The 22,291-nt window shown below is 38.2% G+C and overlaps 2 pseudogenes; both read left to right on the top strand.

The window, feature by feature from the left end:
• The first annotated feature begins 204 nt into the window (after positions 1–204).
• On the top strand, positions 205–1,023 carry LOC149052562 (uncharacterized; annotated as a pseudogene).
• A 3,238-nt stretch (positions 1,024–4,261) lies between these two features.
• On the top strand, positions 4,262–17,152 carry LOC149052561 (uncharacterized; annotated as a pseudogene).
• Positions 17,153–22,291: the final 5,139 nt, after the last annotated feature.

Here is a 22,291-nt window from a genome sequence, read left to right as displayed (position 1 = left end):
TTAGCGGTTCGCAAAAAAGAAGGAATAGGTGCCTCATTCTTTAAGGGGATTCTTCGTTAGCTTTTAGCGCCATTTGAAGAAAAAAACAAAACAATGGACTTTGCCCTATGAGAGACGAAAAACACCAAACAAAAAAAAAAAACATGATCTTGCTCTGTTCCATGAATTTCTTGTTTTTAAAGGCAAGACGAGACGAATGGACGAATGACTCCTCAAGCACTGAACAAGTTTATCAGCGAGTTCCTTGTAACGGTTCGCAAAAAAGAACACAACGAGGAATACGAGCCTAATTCCTTACGGACTTTCTTCGCCAGTTTTCAGCGCCATTCGAAGAAAAATAAACTATGGCCTTATGAAAAACGTCCAGTTCGAGCAAACTCGGAAAGCGCTTCAGTCACAGGGCAGGAGTACCTCGAATTCAATGAAAGAGAAACCAAAACTCGTTCAAGAAACGATCCACGGAATGTAAAAGCCATTGCACCGAAAATGTTTGCTGTGCCGAACAACCAGAAATGTCCAGCACGGGCCTACAAAGTCTACGCAGAAAAGCGAACCGCGGAAATGGAAACCAACGATGCACCGTTTACTTTGACAGTAAACAACGTAAAATCTGGCAACAACGACGTGCCGCAAACTGATATTATGCAACTGTCAGGACACAAAAACGTTCAAAGTATCACTCGGCACTCTAACGTCTCACAGAAACAACAGTTGAATATGAGTCACACTCTCACTGGATTCAGTTCCGGAGAAATAGCTCCCCAGTCTGGCTCTTCTATTCCGAAGAAAAGAAAGCATGAGTTTGACGAACTCACTCATCCAACATTTCGTCCAACTTTTTCTCAGCAAAGCAAGCAAGCAGCACAACAGCCCCTTTATCTATTTTAGGGTGTTATTATAAGCGGAGGACATATAGGTGTGGCAATAAACACTTTAAATCAATCGCCCACACTTTCAGTGTGAGAGGAAAACCCTAGCAAAACTTATAAAAGAATCAAACCTCTTGATTCGGATTCTTACTAGTGTTTGTCAATTCAAGCATGCGGGTTCTGATAAGCAACAAAAAATGAAGTCACGGGTTTTTTGACATGGTTTCAGGATGTCTTATTTTATTCTAACTAGCTCTGTCTTTTAACGGCATTTTTGCTCGGTAATTTAAACGTAAAATATTTTTTAAGGAAGCCATTTCAGTGCAACTCTCGAACTGTGAGACGGCTTGACCGCGCGTTGTTTTCCTTTGAAAGAAAATAAAGGTATGTTTATCTTTGAGTTCTGCTCGCTTATGAATCCAGGCACGTATATAATAAATAAGTTATTTCATGGTTAGTTCACTTGTGCGAATTTTATTCACTCGTTGTGAATAAAGATCGTACGCGCTCATCAACCGTGAAACAACCTATACTTATACGCCGATCTTGGCATCTTACGAGCTCTTCGTCTTTAGCCCTGCGGTATATACGTTGCGCAACGCAAACTTAACTCGAAGATAATTAAAATTAACATGGTCGAAGGTACTAACGAGTCTTTTTTAGCTAGCAAACTCAGCGAACTTAAATTTTCAAACTCCTCTGGACCCTACGCGTGTATTCACTTACTTTTGGTTTCCATAGTTAGGTCATTTACACTACAACATGTTTACACGCGCAAAGGAACAAGCGAACGCTTCGTATTCGTTTATTATAAAGTTTAAAAATGCGTTTACAAATTCTTAAAGTTCTCATACTTTCGAACCGGTGGAAAAGATTTAGATACCCTGGCGGAAGATTATTTTTGGCGCCAGACCAGTAGAAGAGGAAGATAATCAACTGGACGACTACGGTTCTGACAGCAGCGATGAAACTAATCAGGAAATCGACTCAGATGATCACTTTGACTTTTCAAATTGTGATACATCTGCGCAATCGAAAGTGCAGGCATTTGCGGCCAAAGAAAGAAAGAAGGCCTGTCGCCCGTGTTTCCTGCCCAGATGGCCTCAACAAGATCACCTATGCAGCCTGTTGACCAGAACTTCACTCATTAGTGTCACGCAGCCACGATCCAACGGATGCGCAGCGAACCAAAGTAACTACAATTGTAACGAAGGGAACTGATATGTGTACTGCCGCCCTTGCTTCTGTTGATGTTCTCTTCACGGACGACGAGATGGCAAGGTGCAACAGGTCGGGAACTAAAGGTTACCACCGTTTGGACAGCGGGAAATTAGGCTTTCTTGTGTCCGTTTTACAAAGAAAGTTTGACTGGCCATTTTTTAGAGAGTAATGGAATCAGATAGTCGCTCGCATTAATACGAAATGTAGAGGAAAGAGAAGGACTCTTATTCACAGACTTAAGAAAACTAGTTTGTTTTGAAAACACAAAGATGGCACAATTAGTCTATCATTTCACACAAAAAATTATGGGTCGGTGAATTGAACAGAGTTAGCCATTGTTCAACAAAGCTGCCTTCTAAGTTATTTCAAATGTGGCTAATCTTAGCATAAAAACTTTACTAGTTATGGGGAGCCTAAAGAAGGCATAAAACGCAGACAAGAAAATCATCTATCTGCCCAGAATAATGCATTAACAAACAGGTTAGGTGACGACAGTCAAAGGAATAAAGTTTGGCAAATAGATTGTCAGTTAATAAAAAAAAGGAGTATATTATATATTTCATGATTTTGTTCACTCCTTCAGTTTTACAGTAACCTTATAACCATGCTTTTGTCTTTTAAATCTGGAAGCTCAGTAGATTCTGTGATATCGGTTATTGTTAAAACTGTCTGTTTTGATGCTACTTTTCGACATGGGAAAAGTATGTTGGACAAAAGTATTAACCAAAACCTAAATATTTCTTTGCCAGCTTCAGTAATGACAGGGATTAAGTTTAGATGATAAAACAATTATAGACGATTATGTTGACAGAAATACCGGAGGTCAAGTAAATTCGTTACATGAGGTCACACAACTCGGGCAATATTCATGGTGAAAATTTGCATATTTGAGCGGTCAAACTAAAAAAATTATATCTCAAAACCTAAAATATATTTTTTTTTAAAAAACTTACACTCCTACTTTAATATTATGTAGCCCAATAAGTCCTAATATTTGTGGTGCAGCTTTTTTGGGAAAATATATTTTAGTTTTCGAGAAATGACTTTCCTCGTTCGACCGCTGAAATATGCAAATTTTCACCGTGAATATTACCCGAGTTGTGTGACCTCGTGTAAGGAATATGCTTGGCCTCCGGTATTTCTGTTGACATAATCCTTGAAGCTGGCAAAGAAAGATTTAGTTTTTGGTGAATACTTTTGTCCGACATACTTTTCCTTTGTCGAAAAGTAGCATCAAAACAAAGACAGTTTTAACAATGACCGATATTACAGAATCTACTGAGCTTCCAGATTACAACAGACAAAGGGATGGTTCCTTGTGTATTTGTGTTGTTCTATCTTGACACGAACTCAAAGTCCAGCAAAATTTACTTGCTAGCGACTATGAAATATACATGGTATGCTTACCTATCGCCACCGTTTACTGGCATAAGTCTCTACAATTTGGAAACAAATCTAACATAACACTCTTTGTTTATTTATGATTTTATTTGCTGTTTCGATTATTATAATATGCCTGGGTATTGGTGTTTGCCAGGAGCCTTCATTTTGCGTTGTGTTTTCCCCTTCCCCATTTATATCATGGGCTAGTCACGCAATAATTGATACCGACACAAATGAATATTTACCCTGTATAAAGATTTTTGTTTATGTTGCATAGAAAATATTAGAATATGTGCTTTTTGAGGTCACTAATTGTTGTTTCAGTACTTGCGAAGCAGTTAAAAGCGGGTTGTTGCTTCAACGCTATTGAAATTTATAGTATTCTGACAGGAAAGCAAAGCGTGATGCTCCGGGGATAAAATCTTTTAGGGGGCCTTTTACATGATATCGGAATGAGTTTTGTTGAAGAACGAGTTCATCCCGGTTGTCACATGATACCAGAGTCATATCTGTACGAATCCTCTTGGAGCGAGGGAAGCATAGAAAAAGACAGAAAAGGACATAAATACTTGTTTTTAACAGGCTAAATTATCTTGAATGTAACCGCGGTATGAAATTCATTTCTTTCCGGAACGAAACTCATTTTGGAATTATGTAAAAGGTGCCTTAGGGTAGGCCCTTCCCGATTATACTAGCAATTTTTTTGGCATTATGTGGTTAAAAAGCATTTTTTCACACTTTTTCTTCCAGTATAACAGATCGATTTACGAGCAAAAAACGGCGCTACCATGGGGAGTCCAGTTTCCGCTGTTATTGCTAACCTGTACATGGAGAGTTTCGAAGAACAAGCGATAAATACATCATCCTACGAGCCTAGGATCTGGTGGACAACACCTTTACCATCCTGTATCGCGAAGACGTAGATGACTTCTTACAGCATCTAAACAGCCAGCAGCCTTCCATCCGCTTCACCATGGAGACAGAAAAAGACAACAAACTCGCCTTCCCAGACACCGCAATTTTAAGGGAACCTGACAACCGCCTCACCAGCAGCGTATACAGGAAGCCCACGCACACCGATCAATACTTAGCGCATGATTAACACCACCCTCAATCAGTAAAGCCCGGTATTGTTAAGTGCCTTTACGAGCGCGCCAAGCGTCTCGTAACAAAACCCTCCTTCATCTCTGAGGAGAAAAAACATCTGTCATCTGTTCTGGTTTCTAATGGGTATCCTTTTTAACTCGTGAATTGCGCGCATGCGCAAGAGCGAGTTATAGATACGATGTGGGGAATGGCATTCGCTCGCTCGATTGGTCGATTCCTGTAAACTTTTTTTAGATTTTAGGCTTTTGGGTGCATTTCATAGTTTTTGGCGAGCAATAAACAGACGAAATGGCGACCTTTGTTGCTAAGAATAGTGGTTGGGTGAAAAAGAAGCCAATGATAATCTTAAAAGAGTTTTTTTTTTTCGTTTTAGTTTCAACAAGCGGCGCCAGCGGCTGCAAGGCATGCAAGGATTCACACTGAAATAAGAGAACAACCTTCGTTTTTCATAAAATTGTAATTTACAATCCTTGAACTTGAAAACAATCCGAAGATTCATTGAAAATATCATTTACTGCGAAGCGCTCGGAGTTTACAGATGTTCAAAAGCTTTTTCTGTTATAGCGTGAGATTGAGGACAAAATTGATCATTACGTTTCGTCGCGTGTGTTTTTCCTGTGTGAAGCAACAAAAGATGCCGGCGACTGACGAAATAACAAGTTAACACGAAAATCAAATAACACCTAAACAAACAATTTAGCTACCGATTTTCAGTGAATTTTTAAAGAACAATTTTCTTTTAAGTTTCAAGACAATTTGAAGATTCAATATACATACAACGTACTAAAATGCGAAAGTTACACACCACAAAATTGATAAATAGGCCTGAAATGAAATTCTATCTTGTTATTGATTATACGTTGCCTAGCACGTGACTTAAATCTACCCAGGCGGAGATCCAAAATGACGGTGGCAGGCTTGGCTTAGTTATATCACTCAAAACTCGTTCCCGTTTGTCTCATTTGATAAAGAGGGAATTGTTAATGTTTTCATTAAGACAGTATTTCCTTGATTTTCTAATATTTAGACAGACAGTAAATTTCACTTTTCACCCACATTTACTTCCAACCTTTTCTTTTGAACCAGAAACAAAAATGATATATGTTTAAAACATATGACATCATCCACCTTGTCAAATGCAATAGCATGATCATTTCAATAGTAATGCCTTCTTATCCCAATGTTACTTTGCTACATTAGCGAACACTGAACTACTGCTCGTACTCTAGATATGACAATCGACCACAAAATTCCCTAAACCAGATAACATTAAACATAATCTAAAAAATCATGTGTCAATTCACGAGTTTGCTCACAGAGCACTTTGATTCTTTCTTGCAGAAACAAGAGACATTCGACTCGCCTGTACCGAGACCTCCGCCGTTTCAGAGCATGCCCACAACACCGGACACAAGCCACTCTGGTACGAAGTACAGTTTATTGATCGTGACCCTTATTACTACACCCGCAGGGTCATAGAGGCAATTCATATAAGACTTCACCCTAACAACATCAACGGGGATAGTGGAATAGAAATTTCAGAAGCGTGGATGCCAACGATCAAAAAACATAGCAACAGGAGAGCCGTGCGACAGCGGACCGCCAAGGGAGCAAATCACTGAGTGAACAGCAAGGATCGAAATGCACCTATTAGAGCTGTTGAAAAGCAACTAATCACAGCAGAGCACCATGCTTTATAAGATCACGCATGACCAGTCGACCTTATCGCCTGAAGAAGACTAGCAGTCAGGAGTCGAAACGTCTCAATCTACACCACACGTGATTACATCGTGACAAAAACCTAGCTTCTATCGTTATTCACCACGATGGATAACCACAACCTTTTCAGCGACTATTGAGCTTGAAGCTCGAGCTTGCCGCTACTTTTGATGTTGGCGAACATTTTGTGAAAGCCACGCATTTTTTGGAGGGTGATGGTCCTTTTGCTTTTGCTTGTTAAGTGAAACTAAGCGCCGTTTCCCAACTTTATCAAGCTCTTTGTTTCCCTAACGTCCGTGGAATTGCAACTATAGATGCGGAGGAAGACCCACGTCAGAACGTAACAGCAATTGAAAGGAGTACGAAGGCTTGTGTTGAGCCGGCAATTAAGTGGTTTCTGAGAAAGTTTAATGTCGATCTTTATGATGTAGTGGTAGCATTCCAGGCTGCCAGACTATTCTGCCCCGTTAGGATCCAGTGGCTTAAACCCACAAATGCATTAGTAGAGCCTCTGAGAGCATTCCCTTTTCTGGATAGTGATGCTATCACCGACGGTCTCAAAGCCGAGCTTCCTACCTATTTGGCTGCTGCTGAAGGTGTTGTTATCCCGACTGATAAGTGTGCTAATACGTGCAGCACACTTGAGACAAATTTTGATGTGATTTTTTGGTGAAGAGAAAAAAGTTTTGTCAGCGTTTAGAAGCTAGTATAGAAGGGCTAGGTCCCTTTATCACCGTGTGCATAATTACCCGTCCCGCTAGACGACGGGAAGCCAACAAAGTGCTCAGACATTACTATATAAAACTGTGCCTCTGTCTGGATATTTGGTAGCCTATTGACCAATTCCAGATCGAAACATGACAGGACGTCTGACGGGACGCGTAATTTTGCACAAGATGGTAAGTATAGCCTACATACCGGAGCTAGGTTGTATGAATTTTTCAGACGTGTTGAGTACCATCTGTTATACACGCTTGCCAATCCCCCTATCGGCTTTCGGAATCGACTTAACCCTACCTTTATTACGGCCGCACTCTTCTTTAGACACTCTGCCTCTACTATTGGAATCACGACTCCACCCAACACCGAGATTTGATCTGAGTGGGGCAAATTGTAAAATCATCGATATCTTTTGGCGTCTCGAAGATGCCGGCACCCGACAAAATAATTGAAAACTTGCAACTCCGCGAGTGACTTGAAATGTCTTTTTGACAACTACACAAGGGAACGACTAGGGATATGCAACTTCGGTCTTCTCGATAACTAAACCCACAAGTTCCACCAGCGAACGACTTAAATGAACAGCAAATCTCTATATTATCATGTAAGATGAGACACTTATACAACAGATAAACTAGCTAAATCAGCATGTAGCTTGTCAATCAAATTAGCTTTTGTAAATATTCTTTGACTTCCGCCGGCAAAGGAATCATAGATGGATCTGGACATTTTAGTTTTCTGAATGCAATAATTCCTGGAAGGTTTTTCTAGGTATCATGCAAATAGGAAAAAAAAACATCTTTTGATATTTCGGGGGTTGTTTCATCTTTGAATTTATAGATATGTGTCATACTTGTCATACAACTAATATAATGAGATGGAGTAGATGTATGAACACCATGTATATTTCATAGTCGCCAGCAAGTAAATTTTCCTGGATTTGGAGTTGATCTCAAGATGGAGCAACACAAATACAAAAGGAAATATTTTACAGTAACTTTATAACCATGCTTTTGTTTTTTAAATGTGGAAGCTGAGTAGATTGTGTCATATCGGTTATTGTTAAAACTGTCTTTGTTTTGATGCTACTTTTCGACATAGGAAAAGTATGTCGGACAAAGTATTCAAAACCTAAATATTTCTTTGCCAGCTTCAGTAATGACAAGGAATTAAGTTTAGTTGACAAAACAGAAGTTTATGTTGACAGAAATACTGAAGGTCAAGTAAATTCGTTACATGAGGTCACACAACTCGGGTAATAGTCACTGTAAAAATTTGTATATTTAAGCGGTCAAACTAAAAAAATTATTTCTCGAAAACTAAAATATATTTTCACAAAAAAACTACACTACAATTATTAGGACATATTGGGCTACCAAACATGAAAGTAGGAGTGAAATAAAATTTTGGGTGACTTGCCTCTGTTTGTCTGATGCACGCTGACATTAGCTCTTAATTTTCTTTAAATTGAGCTACCAAGTTCAAGCACTAAAAATTTTCCAACCAGATCCGTTCCGAGGCTGCCAATAGAATATTTGCGGCAAAAAGAAAAAAAAAAGGCTAAAATCCTTTTTTTCCCTTCATTGTTGTAGTAACGTTCGGCCAATGTCGGCATGGGAAACGACATGATATTTGAGTTTTTAAATAGGCTTTTCCTTACCGTTGTAAAATAAGGGAACACAAATAATCATTATATTTTATGCAGAGAGAGCATTTGAAATAGCTGAGACGATTTTCATAATTTTGCCCTTTTTTTAATTGAATTCGCAAATTTCAATCACAATTTCCCTGTGATGTATGTAGCAAACGATTTTTCCTGAACCGAGCGATTTGATAAAATTTCCTCTTTCAAGTGTTGGTTTGGCCTTATCAAAAGCGATAGTCTATAAAAAAGAAGCCAGATCGAAAAGCTGCGGACAGACGGGCCCACTGATTTGGCTCAAATTTCACATATAAACTTGGTTAGGGGTTTTAATCATGAAAGAGATATTTTAGGATTCAAATCTATTTTTGTAGAAAATTATGGCTCAAGGCCATTTGGAGACCCTCAAGAACATGGAAACGAGACTGGTTAAGAGAAACTTTTCAATGCCTGGCTTCCTTTGCTTTCTCATTTTTGTGTCTTTTTTATCTTTATCATTATTATTTCTATCATAAAACAAGTGTACAATTCCTCCTCTCCGGTTTAAATAGTAAATTTCGTAGGAAAAACAAAAAAAAAAAAAGAAAGTGGTTGAACGCGCTATTCAATTTACTCAGTTTTAGGTGTTTTAATATTCCTGAAAAATACTGTAAGTTCAGAAGCTTGTAGTGCTGTACAGATGTCGAGTTAGAACAATTTGTTAGTTGGTAAAACAACAGCTGTCAGAGATTATTTATTTACTACAGTGAGTTCAGATCAGGGCAACTTCAATGCGCTGCCACATCTCCCAGTCCAATATGCAGATAAGGTTTCTGGAGATTTAAGTCGCAGTCTCTCTAGAAGCGGACCGGTGCATTTCGATTCAAAAAAATTGATCTCTTTAAAACTATTCCCATGAATCGGTCTTAGTCTAAAAGTATACGAAGCAACCTTGATTTCCCGGGATAATAAAAACTAAATTTTTCACGTACAAAAATCGGTTCTACGCTCGAAGGCCTATTTTTTTATAGTCAGTAACCACCATAAATGGCTCGTTTTTTCACAAAATTCTTGTTTGAAGAACTTTTTCGCTTCGCATATTTAGATCGATCATTTATAAGAACAAATCACGTAATTTTTTTTATTTTTCAATGGCTTTTGACACTAAAAATTATTTTTTCGCTTAACACCTATTTGCCTATGCTGCCATGACCGTAACCTACAACTTTCCATCTCGCCTCTGCTTAAAAGTCCAACTTGTTCCCGATGACATTTTTATTCAGAATAACTAAAATAAGAGAGAGGAGTAAGTAAATTCAAAAATATTTTGTGATTTCGGTTTGATTTTTTTAGCAGAGCGGGATCATTTTCGAAAATTACAAATAACACTGCACAAAGAGCGGACTCAACTATATATCAAATTTACGTATACAACTCATGGTTGACGCCTGAATTGAGCACTTTGAAGCTTCTTTACGCTTGTTGATGCCATGAATCAGCATTTAGAAGAGAAAATTCTCAATCCTATCCGCCGAAAGTTGACTATTCGCCCTAAGCGACCTATTGTTTTCTTTATCACTCAGTATTGAAATGAAACATGCAGGAAATGGCACTTTCGATTTAAAATCTTCTGTAAGAGCATGCTCCTAGATTCATTACTTTGGACGGCCTTCGGCGCTCGGTGTTATCTTCTCGTGCGATCACCTTAAAAATCTCACGCTACACCTGGAGGATGTCAACTTCTCGAAGAAATCGGAATAAATTTACAATCAGATGAACAATAACGTACAATAATACCCACCAGCGCTACGCTCAAAAATACAAACGTGTGAACAATTCATCGACGGAGTGACGGTGGCGCCGTTATTCGTAATTTCATTCATCGCTACATACGTGCATTGCATGTGGCCACAAAGTTTGTTGGATGTGATGTATATTACTACGACCCTTATAAAACCACTATCACACTAACAACGACGCAATTTTGAAGAAAGATGGCTTCAAATCAGCCTAACTGTTTTCAGAGCCTAGATTTATCAGTACAGGAGTTTATAGACGGACAGGAAAATGAAAACACCAAGAAAAAGACTTAACAATATGTTGCTCTGTTCCATGAATTTCTTGTTTTGAAAGGGGAGACATGTTCCTTATAACGGTTGGCAAAAAAGAAGACAACTAGGAATACGAGCCCAATTCCTTAAGGGCATTCTTCGCTAGCTTTCAACGCCATTCGAACAAAAATAAACTATGGACTTTGCCTTATGGAAGACGTCCAGTTCGAGCAAACTCGGAAAGCGTTTCAGTCAAAGGAAAGGGATCTAAAACGGAAAGACATGGGCAACAAGCCAAATGCTTCTGCTACTTTAAGTGAGGAAGATATTCAAGTTCTGTTTGAAAAGGATTTCTTGGGAAGTTACAGGGCAGAAGCGCTTTTAAACACGGTATGGTTAAACAATATAATCCATTTCGGGTTACTAGGCTGCAAGGAGCACAGAGAAATGTGTTCAAGGGGAGACGTAAAACTTTGTCAAAACTTCCACAGGGCAGGAGTACCTCGAATTCAATGAAAGAGAAACCAAAACTCGTTTCAGGAAACGATCCACGGAATTTAAGAGTCATTGCACCGAGAATGTTTGCTGTGCTGAACAACCAGAAATGTCCAGTAAAGGCCTACAAAGTCAACGCAGAAAAGCGACCCGCGGAAATGAAAACCGAAGACCGGATGCACCGTTTTACTTTGGCAGTAAATAATGTAAAATCTGGAAACAACGACGCGCTGCCAACTGATATTATGCAACTGTCAGGACACAACGTTCAAAGTATCACTAGCTACTCTACCGTCTCACAGAAACAACAGTTGAACATGTCTCACACTCTCACTAGAAAGTTTGACTCGCCATTTTTTAGTGAGCAGTGGAATCAGATGGCCGCTCGCATTAATACGAAATTTAGAGGAAAGAGGAGGAATCTTATTCACAGACTTCAGAAAACTAGTTTGTTTTGAAAACACAAAGATGGCACGATTGGTCTACATTTCCCACAAAAAAATTAGGGGTCGGTTAATTAAACGGAGTTAGCTATTGTTAACAAAGCCGCGTTCTAAGTTATTCCAAATGTGGCTAATCTTAGCGAGTAAATGGTAGTTAAAATAGAGGTGATGCAAATTCAAGAGAGATGCCTCAGCGAAACATTTTCATTTCTGTTACGATAAAGGTGATTTAAAAGGCTTCCAAACAAACTTTGAAACATCATTTTTACAAGTATCTGTCACAATCTGACACCTGTCAATTGGAGAGCGCGTAACAAAAAAATGCGTAAGAACATTTGAAAAACAACGGAAATAGTTTGGCAAGGACTGTCTCTACTATGTTTTCTTCAAAAAAAGCCAATGATCTAATGAAAAGTATTATTCACTCTCATCCCCGATTCATTCGTGTACGAAGAGTTACCTCTGTTCATTAAGTAAACGGCGAGGAAAGTAATTGTGAGTAAATTCAAATTTTTTTTATTTTGAAGTTGTGAGAGTTTGCTCGTTTGTTTGCTGCAATGGCGTGTGTAAATCTGGTCTTTCCTTCAAAAAAACTAAATTCGAATGGCACACTCCAACAAGACACAAGGGGATTTAATGCGGCCTTTTCTCAAAAAGGTCCTTCAGTTTCTTTGTGCAATTTGCGGTACAAATGTCCAAATTGAACGGACTTGGAAAGACTCACTGAGAGTGTATATTTGTTGTAGAACTTAAATTAAAACTTGGCAACGAAATTTGGGATGTACTTCACGAAAGCGTTACCGTGGCCCGTGGGCAGAGATACTGACCGGGTAAAGAACCAATCAGATTGCCGGATTCATTACCGTGCCCTCTTTAAAAAAAATAATTTGTATATGAGGTTGTCATACTTTTCCCGCTTTTTTTCTTTTTAAATTTTTTATCCCTTCATCCAAAAAAGAATATTTAGAGGGAAATTGAAACACGAACTAAGTACTGAACCACATTTCTTTCACATTCTTGACTTGTTAATGAGGCTATTTAAGGAAGAGGGAAAGGTTTCAAAGGGCGAAATTCTACCTCAGAATAATTCCGTTAGCAAATTTCCCCAGAAATATTTCTTAGATAATCTATTTCGCGAACAAATTTTCCTGAACTAATGCATATTTCAAAGGACATTTCATAGTCCAAGTGTTAATACGGCTGCAGCCATACGGCCACTCCAGATGGGTATTGCTACTGAAAATTCCTGATGGTAATTCTTCAGCTGGTTGTTGTTCAACAGCCTATCAAAAATAAGTCAATCTATTTTCAATCGTATGGTATACGATAACAAAGTTCAAAGAATGAGAGGACTCGAAAAAAAGTTGTTACCTCTCTTCTCCGAAAAAAAAAGACAAACAAAACAAAAAAACCAAAGAAAGTAAAAGCTTTGGCATTCCTCTGTGCAAACAAGCAAACAGAAACAAACGAATAGGGAAAGGTGTGGGTACCGATTTGTTTCCGGTTCACGTGACATTTTCCAATTATGATCGACTCACGAGAGCGTCCAATTAGTTTATTTAATTTAGAAGTATTTTATTTTCAACATGAATACCTTTTTTCCTTGAATGAAAGGAAAGACTCAAGTAATTTTTACGCTCATAATGTGTCACTTTATGATTTAAGCGTCATTTTTTTGCTTGATTTATCTCTTTGCTTTAAGCCTATGCTCCTACAAAATGCCTTGAATCCACAATAAGAAAGAAAAGATTGCTATTTCTTTTGTCTTTGCTCAGTAACCGGGCTTTATATCATCTGCAAGCGGAGGAGCTTGTTTCAGCTTCTGACAGTTGTTTATCAACTGTCATTTCCTCTCGTGAGACGAAGGAGGCAAGTACAATAAAATGAGCATCATTTATTTGAGTACTAAACATGGCCTCTGATAAAATGTATTTGCAAAAAGTCATCACAAAGAATCAAACGCTGAAGTGTGTCAGAATTTTCCGGCAATCCAACTAAGAGAGGGTGTCAGTAGCTCAAAATTCGTGTTCACTCCTACTTTCACATTTTGTAGCCCAATATGTCCTGATAATTGTGGTGCAGTTTTTTTTGTGAAAATGTATTTTAGTTTTCGAGAAATGACTTTTCTCGTTCGACCGCTCAAATATGCAAATTTTCACCGTAAATATTACCCGAGTTGTGTGACCTCGTGTCATGAAGTAACTTGACCTCCGGTATTTCTGTCAACAGAATCCTTTGTTTTATCCTCAAAACTTAATCCTCTGTCATTGCTGAAGCTGGCAAAGAAATATCTATTTTTTGGTGAATACTTTTGTCCGACATACTTTTCCCCTGTCGAAAAGTAGCATCAAAACAAAGACAGTTTTAACAATGACCGACATGACAGAATCTACTAAGCTTCTAGCTTTTAAAAGACAAAGGGATAGTTATAAAGTTACTGTAAATATTTACCTGTGTATTTGCGTTGAGACGAACTCAAAGTCCGGCAAAATTTACTTGCTAGCGACTATGAAATACACATGGTGTGCCTACTTGCCACCGTTTACTGTCATAGACTACTACAGTAACTTTATAACCATCCTTTTGTCTTTTAAAAGCTTGTAGCTCAGTAGATTCTGTTTTTTCTTAATAACTCGACTGCATGTTACATTTACTATTATTATTTTTTCCTTTTTTTTGCTTTTGTTTTAAATGGCTTGTTCAGGTAATAAACTTAAATTTATTGAAAAAAAATCGCCGATGCAAAGTCATTCACAACGAGATTCAGATAAAGTTTTTGTTACAAAATTTTTTGTTTGGGGCTACTTTCATATTCCATTTTACATCATATCTTACACTTTTCTGTTTATGAAACTTTCTTTACATTTATGAACGCAAGAATCCTCTCTCTAAAAAACAAAGCAATTTATCTGGTTCAATGTTGTACATATTTCTCATTTCTTAAATATTCCAGCCACCCCTCAGAGACATTAAAAAATATTTTACACCCAAAAGGCTTGGAAAAAGGACACAATGGAAACAAACCTAATTTAAGCGCTCGAAATAATGGATATCAGCACAGAGAAAAACCTTTTTCCCCATTGCCTGGTTTTGTTTCCTATCACAAATCATTCTCGGAATTATTATTTGTGACCCTCCGCGAATTTCAAGGAATCAGGGGAACCCACGCACTCGGCACGTTATAACACGCTCGCGCGCCAGTAGCATAACACGCTTATCGTGCAGATATGCACATAAAAACAATTGATTCTGGAAAGTGTGTTGGTAGCCATTTTTCATATCTGGCCAGCGCGGTAGAGCTTTGAATCTATAACTCGCTTTTTTTTTCTTTTTTTTTTTCTAACACGCTAAGTTCCTTTGCTTCCTTAAGACGTCAGCTCATCTCACCCAGCTTAATTTGTCACTTGTGTTTGTCAAGTATGTTACTAACAGAATATAAGCGAAAATGAAGATCTCCTGTCCTATTCGAAAGTTGTAATAAAAAAGGAAACACTCACGACAAATCACTTTCCCTCAGGATTTTCACGAGGAATTCAGTGAGCAAGAAGTGTTTCACAAGGTCCAGAGGAGCTCAGTTTGAACACATGAATTACTGTTTTAAAAGTTAATCCTTACCGCGTAAAATATAAATCCTTATCGCTTCACGCAGTTAATAAGCCCTATCAATCCTTTAGCAACAGATTACCGGCTCCATGTCCCCCTAACGACTCGGTCGCTGTTTGTCACTCTATGCAAGTCGGCAATTTTAAAATAAATAACCGCTAGTTAGCCGGCGCAAAACGAAGCTATCCGAGCGAAGCTGCGTATTATTCATTATTATATACGTACCGAGATTTACGCGCCAAAATTCATCGAGACAGAAATAGTTTCTTCGCGCTAGAGACGCCAGCTGATTGGTCATACGATTATCATTATTTTCACTAATGAAAAAAACCGTGTCGCTTGCTCGCCGCTCCTCTTGACCGACAAATTGCACATTTCTAAGAGCTAAGGCGCACCTTTTTTTTTTTTTTTTTTAACAAAGATGGCTTAAAATCAGATTGACAGTTTTCAGAGCCTAGATTTATCAGTAGAAGAGTTCATAGACGGACAGAAAATGAGAACACTAAGAAAAAGACTAAACAATATGTTACTCTGTTCCATGAATTTCTTGTTTTCAAAGGCAAGACGAGGCAAATGAACAAATGACCCCTCAAGCGCTGAACAAGTTTAGTTCCTTCTAATGGTTCGCAGAAAAGAAGACAACTAGGAATACGAGCCTAATTCCTTAAGGGCATTTTTCGCTGACTTTTAGCGCCATTTGAAGAAAAAAAACAACTATGGACTTTGCCTTATGACGAAAAACACCAAAAAAAAAAACCAAACAAAAAACACGACGTTGCTCTGTTCCATGAATTTCTTGTTTTGAAAGGCAAGACGAGACGAATGGACGAATGACTCCTCAAGCTGAACAAGTTTCTCAGCGAGTTCCTTATAACGGTTCGCAAAAAAGAAGACAACGAGGAATACAAGCCTAATTCCCTAAGGACTTTCTTCGCCAGTTTTCAGCGCCATTCGAAGAAAAATATACTATGGACTTAACCTTATGAAAAACGTCCAGTTCGAGCAAACTCGGAAGGCGCCTAAGTCAAAGCAAAGGGATCTAAAACGGAAAGGTATGGACAACAAGCCTAATGCTTCTGCTACTTTAAGTGAGGAAGATATTCAAGTTCTGTTTGAAAAGGATCTCTTGGGAAGTTCCACGGCAGAAGCGCTCTTAAACACGGTATGGCTCAACAACATAATCCATTTTAAGTTACTAGGCTGCAGGGAGCATAGACAAATGTGTTCAAGGGGAGACGTAAAACTTTTTCAAAACTTCCATAGGGCAGGAGTACCTCGAATTCAATGAAAGACAAACCAAAACTCGTTCAAGAAACGATCCATGGAATGTAAGAGCCATTGCACCGAAAATGTTTTCTGTGCCGAACAACCAGAAATGTCCAGTAAAAGCCTACAAAGTCTATGCAGAAAAGCGACCCGCGGAAATGGAAACCAACGATGCACCGTTTACTTTGACAAGACTCAATGTAAAATCTGGCAACAACGATGTACCGCCAACTGCTATTATGCGACTGTCAGGACACAAAAACGTTCAAAGTATCACGCGGTACTCTACCGTCTCACAGAAACAACAGTCGAATATGAGTCACACTCTCACTGGAATGAGTTCGAGAGAAATAACTCCCCAGTCTGGCTCTTCTATTACGGAGAAAAGAAAGCACGAGTTTGACGAACTCACTTATCCAACATTTCGTCCATTTTTTTCTCAGCAAAGCAAGCAAGCAGCACAGCAGCCCGTTTCTCTTTTTTTCGGGTGCTGTTCTAAGCGGAGGACATATAGGTGTGGCAATAAACACTTTAAATCAATCGCCCACACTTTCAGTGTGAGAGGAAAACCCTAGCAAAACTTGCAAAAGAATCAAACCTCTTGATTCGGATTCTTACTGGTGTTTGTCAATTCAAGCATGCGGGTCCTCATAAGCAACAAAAAATGAAGTCTCGTGTTTTTCGACATATTTTCAGGATGTCTTATTTCATTCTTACTAGCTCTGCCTTTTAACGGCATTTTTGCTCGATAATTTAAATGTAAAGTATTTTACAAGGAAGCCATTTCAGTGCAACTCTCGAACTGTGAGGGCTTGACCGCGCGTTGTTTTCCTTTGAAAGAAAATAAAGATATGTTTATCTTTGAGTTCTGTTCGCTTATAAATCCAGGAACGTATATATATGATAAATAAGTTATTTCACGGTTGGTTCACTTGTGCGAATTTTCTTCACTCGTTGTGAATAAAAATCGTACGCGCTCACCAGCCGTGAAACAACCTACAATTGTACGCTAATCTTGGCGTCTTACGAGCTCTTCGTCTTTAGCACTGCGGTATATACCTTGCGCAACGCAAATTTAACTTGAGGATAATTGAAATTAACATGGTCGAAGGTACTAACGAGTCTTTTTTAGCTCGCAAACTCAGCGAACTTAAATTTCCAAACTCCTCTGGACCCTGTGCGTGTATTCACTTGCTTTTGGTTTCCATAGTTAGGTCATTTACACTACAATATGTTTACACGCGCAAAGGAACAAGCAAACGCTTCGTACTCGTTCATTATCAAGTTTCAAAATGCAATTAGTCATTCTTACGAGATGGTAAGGTGCAACACGTCGAGAACTAAAGGTTTTCACTGGTTGGACAGCGGAAAATTAGGCTTTCTTGTGCCCGTTTTACAAAGAACGTTTGACTCGCCATTTTTTACTGAGCAATGGAATCAGATAGCCGCTCCCATTAATACAAAATGTAGAGGAAAGAGAAGGACTCTTATTCCCAGACTTGAGAAAACTTGTTTTGAAAACACAAAGATGGCACAATCAGTCTACCATTTCACAAAAAAAATTATGGGTCAGTGAATTGAACAGAGTTAGCCATTATTTAAGAAAACTGCCTTCTAAGTTATTTTAAATGTGGCTAATCTTAGCATATAAACTTTACTAATTATGGGGAGCCTAGAGAGGGCATAAAACGCAGACTAGAAAATCATCTATCTGCCCAGAATAATGCATTAACAAACAGGTTGCGTGACGACAGTGAAAGAAATAGGAATAAAAGGAATAAAGTTTGGTAAATAGACTGTCAGTTAATAAAAAAAAAAGTATATTAGATATTTAATGATTTTGTTCACTCCTTCAGTTTTTACAGTAACTTTATAACCATGCTTTTGTGTTTTAAATCTGGAAACTCAGTAGATTCTGTCATATCGGTCATTGTTAAAACTGTCTTTGTTTTGATGCTACTTTTCGACATGGGAAAAGTATGTCGGACAAAAATATTCACCAAAACCTAATTAATTCTTTGCCAGCTTCAGTAATGACAGAGGATTAAGTTTAGATGATAAAACAAAGGATTATGTTGACAGAAATACCTAAGGTCAAGTAAATTCGTTAGATGAGGTCACACAACTTGGGTAATATTCATGGTGAAAATTTGCGTATTTGAGTGCTAAAACTAAAAAAATTATTTGTCGAAAACTAAAACATATTTCCACAAAAAAACCTACACCACAATCATATTGGGCTACCAAACATGAAAGTAGGAGTGAAAGCAAATTTTGGGTGACTTGCCGCTGTTTGTCTGATGCACGTTGACATTAGCTCTTAATTTTCTTTAAATCGAGCTGCCGAGTTTAAGCACCGAAACATTTGCAAACCAGATGCGTTCCTAGGCTGTCGATAGAACATTTGCGGCGAAAAAGAAAAAAAAAAGGCCAACATCGTTTTTTTCCCTTCATTGTTTTAGCAACGTTCGGACCAAATCTCGTGGATTCCGTCAATTCTATATTTGAACGGCAGAGAGCTTTTTCCGCGTTTACATATTCTCATCTAAACACGAAGGGAAGCTGGGAGAATCCAAGAAGGTTATGCAAACGTTAGACACAATTAAGGCTTTGCATAGAAAGTTAGTTAATTTAGAAAGTATCCAAAAAAATTATTGCCTATTCATGTTACTTGTTTATTTTCTGTAACGAACTTATCCAAGATTTAGAATCAAGCGCGAGCGGACGGACTCCCTTTTCCTAGCATGGACGATGTAACCCTCCAGTGGCTACCCAACCTTCCTCCCCGCCCCTTCCTTCCACCCTAATGCTCGGAGGCTAATTAGTCTTAGAACTAATGGCCTGAGTGGATAAATCATAAATTTTGTCTGATTGATGACTAAAAAGCCTAGCCTTAGCTACTGATATTTTTTAAAACAATGATACACTTTGTGACTTTGGTGAATATGTCTGATCATTGCAATGTTGTAACTGTCACAATTATCCCTGTAAGTCTTTTGCTGTCCCTGCTCATCGTCCCTGTACATTACCTGCATGATTAAAATTAGAAAGAATGGTCGTCGCTGTTGACTTACAGCCATTCAAGCTTGATATTGTTCATAAATATGTCTTTTGGCAAATTCTCCAACTGGTTGTTCTCCAAGCCCCTGTCAACAAATGACGATGGTTAGTGTTCAGGCGCATTACTGATATAAACGTATTATCATTATCATCAATATCTTCAAGTGACAAGAAACGTTTTTGGTAAGAGCCCATGTTGCTCATAGCACAGAAACGTATTTATATTTTCAGGTAAATCTGTCAACTCCATTATTTAGTTTCGCTTATCAGGCGCAAATGCCTTTTAAGACATCCATCCGTAAGTAACACATTCGTCAACCTATTATTTTCCACGGGAAAGATTTCAATGTCGACATGGGAAACAACATGATATTCGAGTTTCTTAAATGGGTTTTTCCTTACCATTATAAAAAGAGGGGAAAACAGAAACAATAGTTTATGCAAAGAGCATTTGAAATAGCTTAGACAATTTTCGTGATTTTGCCCTTTTTGTTATTGAATTCGAAAAGTTCAATCGAGCGATTTGATAAAATATCCTTGGTCAAGTGTTGGTTCGACCTTATCAAAAGCGATAGTCCATAAAAAAGAAGCCAGATCGAAAAGCTGCAGACAGGCCCACTGATTTGGCTCAAATTTTGCATATAAACTTGGTTTTGATCATGGAAAAGATATTTTAAGATTGAAATATATTTTTGTAAAAAGTTGCGGCTCAAGGCTATTTGGAGACCCTCAAGAACATGGAAACGAGGCTGGTTAAGAGAAACTTTTCAATGTCTGGGCTTCCTTTGCTTTCTGGTTTTTGTGTCTTTTTTATTATTATCATTATTATTTCTATCATAAAACAAATGTACAATTCTTCCTCTTGGGTTCGAATAGTAAATTTCGTAGGAAAAAAAAATGAAGTGGTTGAACGCGCTATTCAATTTACTCAGTTTTAGTTGTCTTAATATTCCTGAAAAATACCGCAAGTTCAGAAGCTTGTAGTACTGTACATATGTCGAGTTAGAACAATTTGTTAGTTTCTAAGACAACAGCTGTCAGAGATTATTTGCTACTGTGAGTTCAGGGCAGGGCAACTTCAATGCGCTGCCACATCTCCCAGTAGAATATGCCGATTAGGTTTCTGGAGATTTAAGTCGCAGTCTCTCTAGAAGCGGGCCAGTGCATTTCGGCTGAAAAAAATTTGATCTCTTTTAAACTATTCCCACGAATCAGTCTTAGTCTGAAACTATATGAAGCAACCTTGATTTCCCGAGATAATGAAACTAAATTTTTCCCGTGCGAAAATCGGTCTGCGCTCGAAGGCCTATTTTTGATGGTCAAAAATAGCTCGTTTTTTCACAAAATTTTTGTTTAAAGAACTTTTTCGCTTCGCATATTTAGATCGATCATTTATAACAACAAATCACGTAATTTTTCATTTTTCAATGGGTTTTGACACTGAATATTATTCTTTCGCTTAACACCTATTTCCCTCTGCTGCCATGACCGTAAACATGTAACTTTCAATCTCGCCTCTGCTTAAAAGTCCAACTTAAATAATTAAAATAAGAGAGAGGGGTATGTAAATTCGAAAATATATTGTGATTTTGGTTAAATTTTTTTAGCAGAGCGCGCTCATTTTTCAAAATTACAAGCAACACTGCACAAAGAGCGGACTTAACTATATATCAAATTTACGTATACAACTTATGGTGGATGCCTGAATTGAGCACTTTGAAGCTTCTTTATGCTTGTTGATGCCATAAAACAGCATTTAGAAAGGAAAATTCTCAATTCCATCCGCCAAAAGTTGACTCTTCGCCTTAAGGGACCTATTTTTTTTCTTTATAACTCAGAGCTCAAATGAAAAATGCAGTAAATGGCACTTTCGAGACGCTAGATTTAAAATCTTCTGTAAAAGCATGCTCCTAGATTCATTACTTTGGACGGCCTTCGGCGCTCGGTGTTATCTTCTCGTGAGTTCACCTTAAAAATCTCACGCTACACCTGGAGGATGTCAACTTCTCGAAGAAATCGGAATAAATTTACAATTAGATGAACAATGACGTACAATAATACCCACCAGCGCTACGCTCAAAAATACAAACGTATGAACAATTCATCGGCAGAGTGACGGTGGCGACGTTATTGGTAATTTCATTCATCGCTTCATACGTGCATTGCATGTGGCCACAGAGTTTGTCGGATGTGATATATATTACTACGACCCTTATAAAGCCACTATCACACTGACAACGACGCATTTTTTTTAAGAAAGATGGCTTCAAATCAGACTAACCGTTTTCAGAGCCTAAATTTATCAGTAGAGGAGTTCATAGACGGAAAGAAAATAAAAACACCAAGAAAAAGACTAAACGACATGTTGCTGTGTTTCATGAATTTCTTGTTTTGAAAGGCGGGACGAGGCAAATGAACGAATGACTCCTCAAGCGCTGAACAAGTTTGTCAGCGAGTTCCTTATAACGGTTTGCAAAAAAGACGACAACTAGGAATACGAGCCTAATTTCTTAAGGGCATTCTTCGCTAGCTTTGAGCGCCATTCGAAGAAAAATAAACTATGGACTTTGTCTTGTGAAAGACGTCCAGTTCAAGCAAACTCGGAAAGCGCTTCAGTCAAAGCAAAGGGATCTAAAACGGAAAGGCATAGGCAACAAGCCTAATGCTTCTGCTGCTTTAAGTGAGGAAGATGTTCAAGTTCTGTTTGAAAAAGATCTCTTGGGAAGTTCCACG

Source organism: Pocillopora damicornis, chromosome 1 (assembly GCF_964200805.1).
Source record: "Pocillopora damicornis chromosome 1, jaPocDami1.2, whole genome shotgun sequence".
Classification (NCBI taxonomy): Eukaryota; Metazoa; Cnidaria; class Anthozoa; order Scleractinia; family Pocilloporidae; genus Pocillopora; species Pocillopora damicornis.
The sequence above is the reverse complement of the archived record's forward strand: the minus strand, read 5'-3'. Positions and strand labels throughout refer to the sequence as shown.